General features: G+C 35.1%; 1 long non-coding RNA gene across 2 annotated transcripts in view; it reads right to left on the bottom strand.

The window, feature by feature from the left end:
* The window catches only part of LOC143665531 (uncharacterized), a 78,172-nt gene extending 63,340 nt beyond the window's left edge, over positions 1 to 14,832 (bottom strand). For both annotated transcript variants that reach the window (XR_013167039.1, XR_013167038.1), the window contains exons 1-2: positions 14,691 to 14,832; positions 6,554 to 6,645 (exon numbers count right to left, since the gene is read on the bottom strand). This is a non-coding gene — a long non-coding RNA (uncharacterized LOC143665531). The remainder of the gene's footprint in view (positions 1 to 6,553; positions 6,646 to 14,690) is intronic.
* Positions 14,833 to 15,103: the final 271 nt, after the last annotated feature.

The following is a 15,103-nucleotide window of genomic DNA, read 5'->3' as shown; positions in this document are numbered from 1 at the left end:
ATATTTAAGACTTCTAACCTCCTATATTCTGGAGCAGCTAGAAAGTAAAATCTGAGAGGACAATATGGAACCCATGACAAATTCTTGGATCTACCTTGCAACTACTGGTTGAAGAGTGCTTTGAAAACTATTGCTTTTTATTTCTTTGCCTTGTATATATGTTATATTATACAATAAAGATGGAATAAAAAAAGTTGAGAGCATGAGTTATCAGGTTACGTCTATTGTAAAGGGTCCTAGATTGTAAGCTCTTACATATATTCAAGAGGTGTAACTGTTAATTATAAATTCTGAAATTCTTAGCTGTTTGTATATAATATGGTAATTCCCAGAGACTTTGGGTGTTTATGTGACACCTTAGACTCCCAGTTAGAATTCTGAAGCTATGAATGTCAGCAGTACCCCATAATGGAAATTTTTAAAAAGTTGAAAAAGTGATCAGACTTCCCATAGGGACACGAATCAAGCTAATTTGGATAGGACTAAGATAGATCAGAATACAGGGCAAAGGGTGATATAATTCATATTTTAAAACTTCAACTTCTGTTTGAGACTGAAGGGTGAGATGTTTATTGGGTGCAAAATATAAAATTTTGGGTTGTGTATTCTCTAACTTGTATGGTCATTTCGGTTGAAGATCATAAGTACATGGAATCTTGAAATGAGCGTGAGATTTTGTTGGTTTGTCTAGTTTAGTGTGATGCTCTGATACATCCCAGAGTAATTTAGGTAGTGAATAAAAAAGCATTTGCAAAGTTCCATTTGGGGACTGGGGAGAAAGAAGGAAATATACAACTTCCCCATTTGGAGAATTTTTTATATTCTTTCAAGCAGTGGGGTCAGCCTCATCACTCGGCCAAGCCCTTGATCTTGGGGTTTGACCCTATGAAACTTATTTCTGCAAAGACTAGGCTAAGCATACTTAAAACCAGGCCTAAGACTCACCCCCAGACAACTTCTTTTGTTGCGCAGATGTTGCCGCTCTCTCTAAGCTAACTCACTGCCCTCCCACATGATTCCCAAGGGATTTAATTCTCCCTGGCAATGTGGAATCAAAATCCTGGGATGAGATAAAACCAAGCTTCATGGGACTGAGAGAGCCTTCTTGACCAAAATGGGGAAGAGAGAAATAAGACAACATAAAGTTTCAGTGACTGAGAGATTTCAAACATATTTTGAAACATATTCAAACAATATTTCAAACATGTTCTTATGCATTATGTAGATATCTCTTTTTAGTTTATGGTGTATTGGAGTGGCCGGAGGGAAATGCCTGAAACTGTCGAGCTGTGTACCAGTAGCCTTGGATTCTTGAAGACGACTGTATAAAGATATAATATTTACAATGTGACTATATGATTCTTAAAACCTTGTGTCTGATGATCCTTTTATCTAGGGTATGCACAGATGAGTAAAAAAATAAGGATTAAAAGATAAGCAATGGGGGGGCCAAAAAATAAGATAAATTGGGTAGGTGGAAATACTAATGAGAGGGAGAGGTAAGATGTATGGCATGTATGATTTTTTTTTTCATTTTATTTCTTTTCTGAAGTGAAGCTAATATTCTAAAAAATTATCATAGTGATTGTCATGGTCCAGTTCATGTTGTCAACTCGGCCAGGTGGTGATGCACAGTCATCTGGTCAGGCAAGCACTGGTCTGTCTGTTGCTATGAGGACATTTCATGGACTTAAATCATGATAACACTGGCTGTATCCACAGCTAATTGTATTTGTAATCAGTTTAGAGGAGTGTCTTCTGCAATGAGTGATGCTTAATTTAATCACCCGAAGGCTTTTATCAGCCACTGAGCCTCTCCTGTGGAGTTCATCCAGAACCTTCATTGGAGTCACCAGCTTCATGGCCTGTCCCATGGATTTTGGACTCCTCCATCCCTACAGTTACCCAGCTACCTCTCCTCAGAGTTCACTGAGGAACTTCATCAGAATTACCAGCCTGCAGCCTGCCCTACAGAACTTGGACTCTACATTCCCATAGTTACATGAGACACTTTTATAAATTTTATACACATGGATATCTTCTGCTGATTCTGTTTCTCTACAGTAACCTAGCTAACATAGTTATGAATACACAACTATGTGATGGTATTACAAGTTATTGGTTGTACACCATGTATGGAATATATGTGTGTGAAGATTTCTCAATGAAAATATTTCTTTTAAAGAGGGCATTATAATCAATTTTTGGCCAAAGATTCAAAAACTCACATAAAATGGATCAATTCACTGAAAGATGCGTTGAATGACAGTGGTGAGAGTGAGCATTGTCTTGTTCCTGATCTTAGAGAAAAAGCATTCAGCCTTTCACCATTAAGTAGGAGGTTAGCTGTGGGCTTCTCACATGTGCCCTTTATCATGTGGAGGAAGTTTCCTTCTCTTCCTAGTGTGCTAAGGGTTTTTATCATGAAGGGGTGCTGGATTTTCTCAAATCTTTTCTGCATCAACTGAAATGATCATGTGTTTTTTTTTTTCACTTCATTCTGTTAATGTTTTCATTCTGTAAATAAATAGATATGCTTTCATTTTCCATGATAGATAATCTAACGGAAAATAGTAGTTCCATCACACCAGTAAGTAAGCAAGACCATTACACAAAAATGGATTTTGCTCATTTACTCTGACTAGTGTCACAGCTTAAATGATTTATAATCCTATTCTAAATGGGTTTACTAAATGCCTTATAGTGTATTTAATAAGTTTAGTAGAGTCCTAGTAACTTATTTAATAATTAAATTTATAAATTACAATCCTTACCAAAGCCTTTGAGCATGTAATTAATGCATTTATTTAAATATCTAATGATTCAGAAGATATTATATTTTAGAAAAAGCCAAAGTATAGATTTGAAATAGTAATAATAGATTAGGAAGGAGACTATGAAATTAAGGATGTACTTTGAAAGTTCTCCCAGTGGTGGTGGAAGGTAGTTGTGCTTTTAAGGCTTTCTCCACCTCCCTTCAGGAAAGATGTGGTCATGACACCAGGGCACCTAAATGGAATAATCAACACTGTGTCGACACTGAGACTTACTCCTAACCCATGGCCAGTCTTGTAAATTATTATAAGGATAGCTAATATCTTTTGAGATCAACACAGGGATAGGAAAGCACTGGCACAGGGTACCACAAGTAGAGACCATACTAATTTATTTAAAGAAAAAGATTTTGATTTCCAACCCGCCTGCACCAAAGTGAAGACACGGGAAGAACTTTTATGAAAAGTGAATGCTATTCAATTTTATTCCCACTCTTCTCCGCATCTTTCATATGATATGCTGTCAGAAGATTTGAACTCCCTGCAATACAGAAGGCCTGAGATAAGAAGAAATGAATGACAACAGGTGTCACATGCTTGGGTATCAGATCTGTTACAGATAGTGGCAGAGGCGGAAGAGTACTGGAATCAGGGCATTCTTGAGTTTCTAGCTCTTTAGAAATCATTTCTAGCTGAATAAAATTTAGACAGCATTTTTTCTTCTTTGGAAATAAGTTTACTACTTAGCTCACAGGACACCAGCAATAACAGTAGGAGATAATTCAGAACCAGCAAATATTTCCCTCTAGCATGGAATATGAAGTAGAATTCTGTCAGGAACTGGAGAAAAGTGAGGAAGAAAAGAAGGTATTTACTAGTTGGTTTTCAGTCACCAAGTCCAGGCAAAGAGCTCCTCATGTTTAATTTTTTTAATCCTATGACCACCTTATCTTACTTCAAAAAGTAGAAGTAACCAACATCTTTTAAAAAGATTACACTCGATGATTCATATATGTCCTATAAACCATTAATGCTTACTCTTTTAAGCAGACCTCCAATAACGTAATCTCCCAAGTGGCATGACAGACAGGATTGTACAATGCAAAGAACAAACTACTTTGGAGTTAGGCAGTAATGGATTGGTATTCTGGCCTTGTCACTGAATCCAAGGGGGTTTTTTGGACAAGATGGTTAAACTCTATAAGCTTAATTTTCCTCATTTGTAAAATGCAGATAATAATACCTACATCAAAGATCTAAATATTGTGGAGATGCAAAGAAGGAAAATATATCAGAGGTAATATATTTAAAATAGCTAATAGACTCCTTCACTCAAAGGAACACAATAAATGTTCTTAACTCTAAAATACATAATTTTTGTTTTATAATAATTATTTCTATCTATAATTCATGTGAAATTCCTTTGCCCTAGGCCTTTTTATGTTACTTTTGTTAATATTCTTTGGCACTGTCTTTGCTGACCTTTAGAGCTAGAGAAAACTTGAGCTTTTAAAAGCAATTAAGTCAGACTTAGGGGGAGATACAATGAATGAGTAAGTTAGAATAAAGAAAAATAGATTGTCCATCTGTTTCCTCTTTGGTTTTTCTCTTTCACATGTATAGTATTCATGTTTTTGTAAGATTAGATATTGTTTAGGGATTTCTTAAAGTTTTGTTTATAATTTCTCACCTTGTGAAGTGAGGAAAGCAGAGCAGGCATCAGCCTATGAATGGGACTTTACTGCTGAAAAAAGTTTATTGCACTTAGAAGTAGAGGTCAAACTGAATATGTTTATGGCTGCATCAATGATTCCAAACTCTGGCTGCATATTAAAATACTTGTGGAACTTCTTTAAAAGACAGATGTCTGTAATTCTAATTTAATTAGTTTGAAGTGGAGCCCAGCCATCTTAATTCTCTTAAAATCTCTCCATGTAATTCTAATTTGCAGCCAGGTTGGAGAACCTCTGGTCTTGATAGCTGTATTTCTTTGTTTAAGTGTGAACTGTATCAGCTGTATCTTTGTCCTAATCATTAATTACTTGTTAGAAAAAAACTTTTCACCCCTCAATAAATTAATGCCATGGTGGTGGATAAGCAACTTTCTCATATAAATGAGTGTTAGGAGAAAGAAAAAGTGAGATTAAATCCTTGTTCGACTATTTTTATAGCATAAAAGAAAGTCACAGAATTGTTTTATATGTATTTACGAGAAGTGATGATATGAAAATAACACATCAAACTTAGAACTCAGCATAAATAAGAATTAGGCTTACAGAGGACTATATCACTCAGTGTGCGATGACTTCTTCCTTCCACATATACCATATGTATAGAGGCTAACTAGGTTAATGCATGTAAAACATTTAGAAACAACTTAAATTGCTTTTGGACACATTCTCATTTCATTGTCAATTAGAAAAGAATAAGCTATCTTTAGCTAATGATCACTTTAAAAATCACAGATCATTGCAGGGTATCATTTTAAAATTTAAAGTTACTCTGTTTTCTATATTCCTTCTTGATAGGAATAAAGTAAGAAATGGCTGTTTGGTCTGTATTTAGCCTGTCTATGGGAAAAATGTACCAATCATATTCTATAGCAATGGGAAACAGCTAGATTGCTGCTATACAAGAATGTTAATATGGCATGATAAATAAGCCAGCATCTCTTTCCATCTCACAATATTATAATTCTTTCCATTTTACAGTCATTTGATGAGCAATAAAACTTTGCAAAATCAGGAATTTATCCAAAAGCCATTTTTAATAGAAAGAGGGAATTTTAAAGAATTAGACTCCTCTAGTACATTCTTCAGATCAAAAACCCTTGCCTCAAATCACCTCCTCTGGTGACAAAGTGCTGATTGCATTTTCTCTTGCCCATAGGCAGTGACAAGGGATATACCGTAGGAGAAGAGGGAGAGTTACAGATTTATTTAATGGAAAGATGAGAGATGAGGCACTGACAGTGAAAATTTGTGAGGAATTTGGAGTCAGACCATGAGGAAGGTATACTGTGGAAATTGAAGTAAAATAAATCTCAAGAACACTGGCTAGAATGATATCTTAAGTGTTGCTTTCCTCATCACTCCTGGGCCCAAAAAGAAAACTAGAACTAGAAATAGAAAAACAGAAATACGAAGAATCTCACTAAACTCGAAGTTGTTACCTTGAAAAGAAAAAATGATAACTTATAGTATTTCCCATATACAGAGTAAAATGACAGTAGGGCTATACACCCATGACAGAAAGAAATGGATTATTGATCTATTTTGTGGACCCTCTAAATGAGGATTAGATCAACACACAAATGATTGTGAAGTTGGTTTGCCTGGAGACAACCTGTAGCATAGATATCTGGTCCCGGAACAGCAAGATGGAAAAAATTATGACTCGGATCACAGAATGAGAGGGAGGTAAAGAATGCATAATGTTCAGGATATACTATTACTATATATCTTGTACGGTGCCAAAGCTTGATCTCTGTTAAACTGGGTATAAAAAGCATATGCATTGGTAATTTTTTTACTTCAAGGTACAAACTATTGCACCAGCTTCCTGTACCCAGTCCACACACATGATTTAACACATAGCAGAAGATTAATTTCTGGGGACAATTCAGAAAGAATTTCATTTCATTGGCAGAAAATGAGCCTTAAGCCAGAAAACACTAGAAACCTGATATTGGTGTCTGTTTATAGTCAGTTCATGGAATTGGTCTTGCATAATGCACATTTTCAGCTGAAAGCTTACTTATTTCCACCTCAACTGTTTACCTCTCAGTCGTGTTCCTGTACTCTGTATTAGGGAAATCTTCACACTGTGCATCATCAGTCATTCTGATTTCCTGCCAAGTATAACCATTACCCTAAAGTAAGCAAAAATAATACATCATACATGACATATTCAAATTTAAACTAGTTGAAAGAACTCATACAATGGCTCAATTAACCTGTGAATGTTTACATCAGGTATGTATTTTTGTTAGATGATATATATAAACCATAGTGTTTGAGCTAAAGAATCATTTAAAGCAGATCAAGTCTGCAAACTTTATTGCTTTTCTTTACCATTGAAAAGGCAAAATATTTTCCCATTAATTTCACATGTTCTGATCTGATTTATGTTATTTGCAGTAAAAAATATATGACTATTTTTAGATGCATTTAATTAAAGTCCTAATGGGACAGTTTCCTTCTCTTCAAAATGATTGCAATATTAATGACTGTTCTATATGCTGAAATTAATCAATTATTGAACCTTTTGTTTACCATATATGCAAGACTCTGACCTTTCATAACTAGCTTCCACTGGGCTCATGAACCTCTGGGCAATCCAGCTTTTACAACCTAAGCTTACACAAAATTTAGTTTAGAACAGAAAACTAATTGGCTGGTTCACACAAAGAAAGATCAGTACTAAGGTAATCAAAATACATACATTAGTCACTGTAGTATCATCCCAGGTGAGAAAACTACTTAGAAATCAACTTGAAAATCAATCCTTTTTTCCCACAATGGACATATTATGAGAGCTGGATGATTCTAAAATGCATTTCAAGTAAAATTCAAGGCAGAGTAGTTTCTTGGATCACCAATCTTCTCTAAAGGACTTAACAGGACAACCGGGAAATTTTTGTCCACCAGTAAGTGAAAGTCTTTCTTCTAAAATGTGTTAATGCCACCATGATGGCGTAATTTATGAGAAATGGCTCCCAGATTACCCCATATACTTGCCCTATTATCATGTATTTTACACACTTTCCCCACTTTATTTCAGTATTTTTTATAACGTGACAATTTTGCACACTAGGTCACGTTTTAATTTATTACATTGCAGGTCGACACCTTTCCAATAGCATTTTGGGGGAAGAGATGGTGCAACTGATTTCAGAATGAAAATTAATTGTGCTTCCATATATCTTTTGTTGGGACACATTGCTACTAAAATGATGTAACTATTATTGTTGACCGTAAGCTTCGTCTTTTAACTAAATAATACCTCTTTGGCCTTTTTCTCCTGTCTTTTGCATTTTTTTTTTTTTTTTGCACCTGACTTCACTCATTTTTCTTGTGCTGTGCTTCTCCATTCTTATTCACTCATTTTCAAAAATTATCTCAATCAACAGCATATTTATTCAGCTTTCCATACACAGGAATCTTTACACTTGTATCACCAAATATTTTAGACCTTAAAACGTTATTCAGTCTTCATTCTTTAAGGATGTAGGTGTGACTATACACACATTGAATATAACTTCAGCCATGATTAATTCCCAATTTTTGATGCCAAGATAAAGAAACTTTACCAGGTAGATTGTGCTATATTAACTCCCAAACCATTAATACTGCAGAGAATACAAGGACTGTGATTTAGATTAACTTTCTGGGGGTGTCAAACTCCTATTGCTTAGTGGGAAACATGAGGTAATCAAAACTCTGTTCTTACAGACAAAGTTGGCATTTGGAATTTTATTAAGAAACAGTCAAATAGAATTAATTTTTATAGAAATAGCATAAAGGTAATAGAAGATTCTGATGACTCATAATATCCCTTTTGCTATTCTTGGTTTCTAGAATAAGCTCCACTAATAAAAGCTCCTTCTTAGGCCCAAACTTGAGGCTTTAATCCAACTTCAGGTTGATAAAAATTGTACTAAGGTAAGAGTCTTGGGCCTCACTTTTGCTTTTCTCATTGACAAAAGTTGTGTTCCTTGGCTAAATAGATTGAACTTCCTACTTATTGTTAAGGTCTTGAAATATCTTCTTCTGACCCAATCAGCAACATCACTTTTATTGGATCAACAAAAAATCCAAGCAATGGTTTTAACTTTAGTGGTGCTAAAAAATTGGAATAAAACTCTGAGATCTCTCATAAGAAGAAAAATCATGTATGCATGCACATACCATGCTTTGTTACAATTTGAGGGTGGCAGTGAATGATTGGAGAATACTTGGGGCCTCATCATATGGACTCTGGCTTAAGAGTTCCTGTCCCCACACTGTTAAAATTCAGTCCACTTATGGGGGACAAATGTATGGCTATATATACAGATAGCATACCATTTTCTTTGAAACTCAGCCTAAAATTCTTAACCTTAAAGAGGCTATTTTGGTTTCTAACAATCCATGGCAATGATCCATCTTCCTCAGCCATCCTAAATGTTCTAGGCTTTTGTTTCAGAGCTTTGTATCTAGTGGTTCATCTGCCATTTTTATCTGAAAGACCCATAGGTACTTTTACTAGGAATGGTCTATTGTACATAGCATCTATTCCAAGCCTGTCTATTTTTCTGCCTGTATTATAAAGGATAAAAAGTTCAAAGTACGCTTTGAGAATTGTTTTGCAAATAAGGTTTTACATTTAATTTTGGATCCCCCAAAGGTAGCCTGGCACATTATTTGAAAGATATAGTTAAGGTAAAGGCTATCTGACTTCCATTATGGTGACTGGTAGACAGGTGAGGCAGAAGAGAGTGTTTGCATCACTGGACACCGACATTCCAGCACCAAATGATAGACCACATGGATGTGAGAGGTTTGAAGTGCAGACGGTGAGGAAAGAAGTAGTGGTAGCTTCCTGATATCTGGACTACAGGTACAAAATAGTCACCTCAAAACCAATAAATAATGATTTCCTATAACCTGGCTATTTGCAGCCCACTCCCTGACTTTGTAAGCACATAATTCTGAATGAAATTCCATTTAATTTCAGCCACTTGGAGTGATTTCTGTCCCCTTTTTCTTGAACTGAACCTGAAATCTAAAGGGATAAAGTGAACTCATCTCTTTTTCTATCCTACTCCCTCATCCTCTCCATGTCTCTCTCTCTTTCTCTCTCCTTGCCTCCCTTCTTTTTTTTTAATCTTTGTTTCACCCATCTCAGGGTTCATTCAGTATTCCCAACTGAATGGCACTTCCACACTTCTGCACAAACAAAAAACCCAAGGCTCATTATTTACCCTCTCCTTTTCATCACCATTCCTTTCTCCACATGAACTAAATACTAAGTGGTTATCATTACGTTCTTTAATCGTTAATGACAAAGCATTAATTGATATCTACTGTTACTTAATTGGTTCAGAAGTTCATTAGATTGGGTGATGGATGGTGTTGACTCCACTCATAGCAGATAATTATTATTTTCCTTTTTGCTGCTACAAGATGGCTGTCAGGAGTTCCTGAAACCACAAACTTGAACGGTAAAATCCACTAAGAAAGAGAATTTTCTCTTCTCAAATAGAAAAAATTCCCCAAATAGGGTGTCCTTTAATATGACCTGACTTGGGCCATGTCCCTACTTAAGAAGTAATAATATCCAGGAGGACAGGATACAGTCATTAGTATAAATGAATCTGGTCAACCCATAATCTGTGATGGGATCAATATAAAGCAAATCATGGAATATGGGGCACTTCCACAAACAGTTAATGAAGGAAAAAAAATTCCCAGTGTAGCTTCTTCATTTGACCTGCTTATTAGTACTCCAGTGGTGTTTACAAAATAAAAATAGAATCATCGCTCACATTTTTAAACTCCATCAATACATACTTAATCAAAGAATTATGTCCAAATATCTCGGTAAGGCTGGTCCTTGCCTGCTTTGTCATTCACATATAATTAGTTATTGATTATGTAATAAATAGAATAATTAGAATTCTATTAGATTTTATTGCATGTCCCTGGGACTGTACTAAGTACTGTACATGCGTAATTATATTTAATCTTCCCGAAATGTTTGAAAAGTTTTTTCAAAAAGTGTCTTCACAAGTGAAGAAACTGAAGCTCAGTTAGATCAGGGTCACATGCAAAACATGGCAGAGCAACTCCCTAGGCTTTCCACTATACTCTCATGTCCAACAACTACTCCTCCCCAGTAGTACTCTAAGGATATGCAAGAAATCTTGGCAACAGTTTACTCTAATTTCATCGATTTGTATATGAGGAAATAATTTTACCGATATTAATTGGCCCAGGAAATAGTTTATTAAGCTAGTTTAAGCAAAACATCAGTCTTTCTAGGACTTTGAAGGTATTAAAGGAGATAAATACAACTGTCACTTACTTGAAAAATGTTTGTAAATAGAACTAAGTAGTGTATATATTTCATAGAATGTTTAGAAAAATGAAGGAAGCAACGTAATTAAATGCTTATTATCATGTTGCTTTTTGTAGGTATTTAATATACTATGTTTAAAATTATTACTATTAGAATTTAATAAATAAACTATACTAATTATGACACTCAAAGAGCCAAATTATTAATTTTGTAGATGAAAACATGTTAATGATTCTATGGCTGGATATTTTCACTGAATAAATTTATTTAGCTATATATACATTTACTTCTGAAAAATTTAAGTAAGACCAAGACTTTATTAAAATACAGCATATCCTTTGTTAGTCTTAAATCTCGCAGAGTACCAGTCTTCAGGTAATTAGAAAAAAGTACATTCTTCTGAGTAATTTCTTGAATTCAGGTCAGATGAAATTTTGAATTTATCTCAGAATGTCATCTGGTAATCTAGTAATGTGAAGATGCATGGCTATTTCTTTTCTTATTTCTTTTCTGGCTTTTAGTAGTTACACTTGAATGCTCTTTTCCTGGAAGCTGATAGTTTTCTTTACTTTTCTAAATAAGATGAAAAGAACAGACGGAGCTTTTCCCAGAGGTGGTTATATTCATGATTTCCAATTTTAGCATCTTGAATCTTCCCAGACCAGAAGGTACTGTGACACTTGTCCAGTTTTGATTACATCAAGCTAAGTTCCCAAATTAACTGTATTTCCTTATTTGTAAAACTGTAAATCTCTTAGGAGAACAAACTTGTCATGCAATAAGGAATAAAATATACATATTACATTTCACTTTATTTCTTTGGTAACATTTTAAATTTTGTTTACAAATATTCTCTGTTTTGGCTCACATTGCAAAGTTCAGTGCCAATTTAGGGGAAAAAACTGTTAATCATAATCATACCTTTTGGTATATTATGTAGCAATTAGAATATTCTTAGGAGACTGGCATAATAAATTTCAATTATTACAGAGATTTATTTTAGAGATAATGACCCATCCCATTAGGAAACTACAGTCAAGTGGACTAGCTACCACATATTTTATGTTACTGCATTTGCTGCAATATTAAATCATTTTTGCAGAAACATATCTCCTATGTCTGTGTACGAAATGACAAGAACCAAGAACTAAGGAACTTCCAATAATTTGATTCAATGTAGAACTGAACACACCCCACACGAAAATGATAATCTAAAAGTGGTACCAAAATTCATGTCTCTGATCTTAAAATACAATATTTTCTTTCCATAACAAAATGCAATGCTGTGAAATATAGCAAAAAAAAAAAAAATGCCGTTAAATAATTCAGCCCCAAATAGTACTATAGTCTGCTTTTCTTAAGTATAGTAAAAGAATGATAATTTTTCAGATCCAAACTTCTTGGTCCCTTCAACAAACAGAAAAATGTTTGCTGGAAGACAAATCTCCATCTATTTTGCATTTTTACACATCTGCTTAGCAGAGGCACTCTCTTATTCTACAATATCTTCTCAAGGATGTTTTGATAGGGAACAGTCTTCAAAACTAGAACCAACATCTTCCTTTAGCCGCAATCATGCATGTTTACTGCCCTATCTAAAAAGCGTTGAGCTCTCCAAGCTCATGGTACCTCTCCAGTATTGCAATCTGCCCAAGCAGGTGTCATCTGGACACATCACCCTAAAGGAATTGAGGCTTACAAAATCCATGAAAGAAAATGAAAATATTCTGGCTTCTGCTATTGCTGCGAATAATAAAGTTACTTTATGTCTGAACCAGGAGAATCTTCTGCTAGCATCCATGAATATGGCAGTTTTGTTAACTTGCAAATAGGGTGGTATTTCTTGCACTTCACAGTTCTGGACAATCTATATTAGTACATTAAAAAGTACATATGTGCTAGTTTGAAGCAGTCGTGTATCCCAGAAAAGCCATGTCTTTTAATCCTCATTCAGTATTGCTGGGTGGGTTCACTTTGATTGTTTCCATGGAGATGTGACCCACACAATGATGGGTAGTAGCTTTTGTTAGCTGTTTTCCATGGAGACGTGTCTCCACCCATTCAAGGCTGGGTTACTTACTGGAGCCCTTTAAAGAGGGAAACCATTTTGGAAAAAACTCAGAACCAGTAGAGCCCACACAGCCAGAGATTTGGAGATACAAAAGGAAAATGCTCCCAGAGAATCTTTATGGAATGAGGAGAGAAAGCTAGCAGATGTTGTCATGTGCCTCCCAGCTAAGAGAGAAACCCTAAATTTCATAGGCCCTTTCTTTGGAATTAAGGTATCTTTCTCTGGATACCTTAATTTGAACATTTTTATGGCCTTAGAGCTGTAAACTTACAACTTAAATTCCCTTTTAAAAAGTCATTCCATTTCTGGTGTATTACATTTCACAATTTTTTACAAACTAAAACATATATTTTAAAAGTAAGTTTTATTAATTCAAAGAGGTTGCACATGCCAAAAAGAAAAAAAAGTAAGTTTTTAATAAATTCATAAATCATGATAATACTCTGGAGAGGGAGAGAGGAATTGGAAACAGAAGGAATTGTTAATAAGCAATGGTATCTATAACGTTTTATCTCTTTCCAAATGAAACGGTTAAATGATAAATTAACTTTGTGATGGGCAAATCGTTTTTATATTGTTTCCTACATTTTTAGATATATATTTTAATATATCATAGTGAAAAACCAGGAATATGATCAAATCCCAAATAACTATAAAATGGTGTGGTTGAGTGGAAGATTCCAGTTACCTAATATTGCATTCAATTATTATTTTACTTAACTGTTTTTAAACTTATATTTAAGCAAGTGGAATTACAAAGGAACAAAAACCCTTTTTTTTTTTTCCCCCCCTGAGAAATCCCAATTTGTCTTTAGGCAATACTCATCATTATTAAAAAGACCCTTCTTATTTTTTCCATGGTCTCTCTCCTTTAAGCTCCCATACATTACACGTTATTTTGTTCCTGGGATGACATGGTAAAAACAGCATGCATTTTTTACAGAGGGGACTGTAACACACACACACACACACACACACACACACACACACACACACACACACCAGATACAAAAGTAGAATTAATTAGGAAGACTCGGTTCAAACGCAGAATTTTTCCATGTTACAGTTGTATGATATTGTCTAAAAATCAAAACGTTTGTGACTTTTAGTTGCTTCAATTATAATACTTGCCCTTTGCGACCCCTGCATTGGTTTGAAAATTGAGTTCAGTTACATGAAGACTCTTCATGAGTGTTAAAATGCTACAAAATATGTTTATAAAGACAGCAGTCATGCTCCCTTGCTTTCCAATTCTCCCGATTTTTAAATCTACACAAAGTAAACAGATTCACTAACCATTCAGTATAAAACGTGCCTTAGGGTCCTCTCCCAGCTTGATGTTTTCCCCTGATTATGCTGAGCAAAGAACTACATCTTTCCTAATCCTTAAAATACTTAACTTACAAACTCAAAACAATTCAAGGACAGAATGAAACATTATAGGAATAACTAACTTTAAAACTATGAACATCAGTCATAAAGGGACAAATGCATTCTACAGCTCCTTTCCCATTACAAAAAATAAAATATTACTGATAAAACATATACCAAAATGGTTTTGTTTCTGAGTTAAAGCCAAAAGAAACCAAGATTAAAGTCCAGGAGACGCAAAGATTTAGAAAATTTTAAATTTAGGATAAAGATGAAATGCGAACTCTGAATATAAGTAGAAGTAAGAAAAGAAGAGTGAAAGGTTTAGGAGGCGAAAGGGTGAGAAAGAAGTAAGGTACACCAGGAAATTTAAAGTGGGCGGGTTTATTTCTGCGCTCCACAGCAAAGCTTACCAAACCCAAGATCGAGAAAACTAAGTTTGCGCAACGGCTTCCCTTCCGGCAGCTTTTAAACATAGAAGTCAGGTAATGTCGGGAAGGAGCGGTTCCGGAAGTCATGTTGTCCGGAAGGGGCAGTTCCGGAAGTCAGGTTGTCCGGAAGGGGCGGTCCCGGAAGTCGTGTTAGGAGGGGCGCACAGCCTCCACAGCTCCAGACGCAGTGCCAGTCCAGGTTTCCCCGACCTAATAAAGAGTACAGTTGAGAATCATGGTTTAGAAGTCAGACCTAGGTTCACTTCTGACTCAGCCGCTGACCCATTCTAAACCTTTGTTTTTTCCTCTCTTAAGGAATTCTTGGATATTTTAATGATTACATGAGATATTTTCAAACTGTTAAGCCAGTGCCTTCTAAATAAGCAAGTCAATAC

This window comes from Tamandua tetradactyla, chromosome 21, assembly GCF_023851605.1.
Source record: "Tamandua tetradactyla isolate mTamTet1 chromosome 21, mTamTet1.pri, whole genome shotgun sequence".
Classification (NCBI taxonomy): Eukaryota; Metazoa; Chordata; class Mammalia; order Pilosa; family Myrmecophagidae; genus Tamandua; species Tamandua tetradactyla.
Note: the sequence above shows the minus strand (reverse complement) of the source record. Positions and strands in the feature narration are given on the sequence as shown.